Below are 4,299 nucleotides of genomic sequence, written 5' to 3' on the forward strand. Positions count from 1 at the left end.
AAAGTATCCTGCAGGTATGATGGTACAAGCCTGTAATCACAGCTCGGGAGAACCCTAAGTTTGAGACCTACCTGCTATACATAATACCTGTCTTCAGAAAAATTATTTTTTCCTGGAGAAAACTGGGGAATAATTAATCTGAACTGAGTGACCTATAATTTTCTGTATAATATTCTAATTCCAATCCCCAGGATCTGGTGTGCTTCATGTGATAGCCTAGAGGACCACCCTCTATTAATCCCAGAAGTCGTGTCTGTCATAAAGGGCAGAGGCAGGTGGATGGCTTTGAAGCCCTTAAGAGCTACATAGTGAGTTGGGGGAGGGGCTTTGATCCTGAACTTGGAGCAGATTTCTCAGGCAAGTGGACAGTAAAGAATGACTAAATGGAGCCGGATGTAGTGGTGTCCGCCTTCAATACCAGCACTCGGTAGGCAGAGGCAGATCGATCTGTAGAATTCGAGGACGGCCATACCAGGGTGGGAGAGGGAAAATTTAGTGAGCCAATTATAATTCTTGCTCCAGGACTAGCATGCCCTGTTCTGCCCCCTGGGGAAACCAGGGGTTAAAAGGTCCTGGTCTGGTTGCTGTGTGGAAGTTGCAGGTGTCCTTACTACTTATACTCCCAGAAGCTTTTGCATGCTCTTATAGCTTCATGGAGAGCAGCCATATCCCAGCACTGGCAGTAGCTTCACCCTTAAGAGGAGAAATCTCTACCCTAAAATACCTATAACTTAACAATGTAGTGTCCACAACCTGTAGGCATCTGACAGAAAAAAAAATGTCTCCAACTCTGGTTGCCTAACAACCTATCTTTTTTATGTTCTCTACTCAATGAAGCAGTTGTGGGGTCAGAAGTAGCACTTGGAGATTGTGACAGGCTGATGTCTGTCTGTCTTGGCCTTCACACTGACAGACTTCCAGTAGCCATCTGGATTGTAGCATTCCTTATTCAATGTCTGTTCACTTTTACAGTTAGAATATTCTGGATAATATGAATCAAGTCCCCAGGACATGGCGTCTGGTGTGCTTCGTGTGCTATCCAGAGGGCCCTCATGTATGACAGAATAGCCTTCAACTTCTGATCCTCCTGCCTCTGTCTCCTGTGTACCACTGCACCCAGCTCTGGGTCGTCTTATTTGGCTGTATCCACAGGGTCCATGAGAAGAACTAGTCACCTGCAGGGACAGCAGATCTCTTCTGCGCTCTAGTTGGTTACTCTGGCTTTCTCACAACTGGCCTGGCTTTGGAGTTAGTTACTAAATTCAGAAGCCCTTTCCAACTGATGACAAGCCATTGCCCCGCAGATGACCACCTGCTTCTGAGATGAGAACAACTCCAACATGAAGTTATATCAACACAAAGGCCCTTCCCTTTCTACCAGGAATGGTGTAAGTAGGTCTGTTGGAGTAGCTCATTATCCACCCACACATAAGTTTGTCCCTGAATCTGGTCATTCTGTTGTGGTTACTAATAGCATAGCAGCCTCGCATAGTGACATGCTTGTAATCCCAGAATTTGGAGGGAGGAGCAGGACAATTAGGAATTTAAGGCTGTCCTCAGTTCTGTATTAAGTTTGAGGCCAACCTAGGCTGTGAGAGACAATGTGTGAAGGCTGTAGGACATAACATTGAATACCAGATGACAGTGGAAGGTTGGGCTGGGTTGGAGACTGGGCTTCTGCATCCTGAACTCTTGTGATATTTAAGGAAGGAAATGGGGGTCTAGAGAAGTGTCTCAGGTTAAAAGCACTTTGCTCTTACAGAGCATTCACATGGTGACTCCAGTTCCATGGCATCTGATGTCCTCTTCTGTGTTCCTGGATACCAGGTAAGGGTGTGGTGCACATACATGTATATGCAGGCAAAAACCCATGTACACACAAATGAATCTTTAAAGGGTGAAATGAAAAGTGCCCATATTCCAATGAATATAGTTTTTAAAAAGAAAAGTCAAAATTTCAGTGTGTTGCTGTTTATACTGAGGATTTAAAGTCAAGCTGATGTTCTCTCTCCAGACCAAACTGTGCCTGGTCCAGTACAATGGGAGCAGTGGCAGCAGCCCCCATATGAAGCCAGCGTCTTTCTATTCCATTCATGAGGATGCGTGCAGCAGTCACGGCAGCGGTCCTTGTGGCTTGGCTTTGTTGGCAAGTTACCAAAACCCAGTAGGAAACAGGCACGCAGAAGCCACGGCCATGGAACGGATGTGAACGGGCGTGATGGACACTGTCTCCAGTGCTTCATCATCTGGTTCTTATTTCTTTAGCTTCCTCAGCCTTCACACACACACATGCCAGACCCTGTCCTACTGCAGTCGCTGCTGACTCCATGGTCAGGCAGATTTGGTGCTAAATCTTGCCTTTCTCACCACAGACCACTCCCTGAACGAGTTTTTTCTCATTCGATTTATACACATTGCCTAGTTACTCTGTTCTCAAGGCTAGGCAGGATCATAATGTCAGCAGTTGGGTTTTTAAGTCCCAAACTGGTGCTAGATAACTAGCTCACCGACCGCACTTTTCTCTCCTGCTGGGTTCAACTCCAGCAACACAATTGAACTAAGTGAGAGCAGGATTTATCTCCAGGGAGGAGAGAAGACAGTTAAGGAATAAGGTATTTCACATGTTGTACCATATGTTTGTTTTACTGATCAAAAAACCAGAATTCAAAAGGATAGTTAAACAAAATATGTTAAAGATGGGAAGCAAGGGCCGGGCAATGGTGGCGCACGCCTTTAATCCCAGCACTCGGGAGGCAGAGGCAGGCGGATCTCTGTGAGTTCGAGACCAGCCTGGTCTACAGAGCTAGTTCCAGGACAGGCTCCAAAGCCACAGAGAAACCCTGTCTTGAAAAAAAACAAAAAAAAAAAAAAAAAAAAAAAAAAAAAAAGATGGGAAGCAAGCAAGGGTAGATGGAGGGATTTGATTAGTTGGTTCTAGGCAGGGATTGCAGGTGCGAGCTACCATTACCAGCAAACACAATTATTTTGTGGTACTAGGAATTGAACCTAAAGTCTGTTAGACAGGTGCTATCCCTAACCTTTGGTGTTTTACTGTGAGAAAAGACTATTGTGACCATGCCTAGACAAGAAGGGATGTACACATAGACTTGCCCCAGAACAAGGACGTAAGTACCTCCACCAACATCCACGTTTGACAACTACCAGCCACGAACGGAAGACAGAAGCAGCTCCCTCTTGACTGGAACTCCAGACTCAAGGAGCTGGGACAGATGTGGCTGGTTGCCACTCCATAGATGCCATCTATGGGCCCTACAGAGCCTACCTCCAGTCCAGGAACTATTAGGATATAAGGGCCTAACTGCTTGAACAGGACGTGTAGGCCTCACAGAAGGCAGGGTAGTAGGAAATCGAGTTTTTCTGGCACTAAGTTTGCCACCCTGGAGGGGACTCTAGGCTGGGGGAATAGGCTGCAGCCACGGTTGTGATGGGAGAAAAAGTGTTCAACAAAGGCAACACCACTAGGAGATTCGTGTGAGAGATAAATGATGGCCTGTCCTTGATCATACTTGGTATCTGACAGAGATAAGAGCGTCTACACCAACGTCACCCCATGTCCTTGGGCTGAGCTGAATATAATCATTTAGGTCGATAATAAGACATCAAGAAGTAGGCCATTTGGAGGCGAGGGCTACTAGGTGTCTAAGTCATAGCTCTGCCTCCCCTATCCCAGTAATCAGTGGACCCGGGTTAGGTGCCACATCCTATGTGCACCTGTCAGTGAGCGAGACCTTGATCTAACCAGGAACCTGGGTTTGGGTACTACAGGTCACCTAGGGAACTGTGCATCCTGGGGAAGTAGGAAAGGACTCAAAGGCCGCCCTGGATTTAGAGAAGGCAAGGCGAAGTCAAAATAATGGGAGGTTCTCACCCCTTGCCCGAATAATACGTTGGCAAGATCTAAACTAATGGCTTTGGCTGTGGACGGATTAGGTCTGATCCGATTAGAGCCTAGGCCGTCGTATTCGCCTCCTTGCCAGGTTCTGTCGACGTTCGCCCTGCTCTCGTGAAGACTCAGAGACCGACCAGAGAACCTTGCCTGCCCAGAACACCGGGTTGGCGCAGAAATCCGAGAGTCGGTGCTCCGGGACCCGCCGCTATCCACGCGGGGGGCGCGGGCTTCCGCCCCCCGCGGCCCTTCCGAGCCCCGCCCCGAGCCTGCGGGTATCTGAGCCCGCGACGTCCCCGCCTCCCTGCGCGCGCGTGGCGGGTGGGTTCCTCGGAGGTCCGCGGCCGAGCGCGCTCAGCACCGGGAGCGCAGGCCCCGCAGGCCGGCCCTGC

This window comes from Microtus ochrogaster, chromosome 5 (genome assembly GCF_000317375.1).
Source record: "Microtus ochrogaster isolate Prairie Vole_2 chromosome 5, MicOch1.0, whole genome shotgun sequence".
Classification (NCBI taxonomy): domain Eukaryota; kingdom Metazoa; phylum Chordata; class Mammalia; order Rodentia; family Cricetidae; genus Microtus; species Microtus ochrogaster.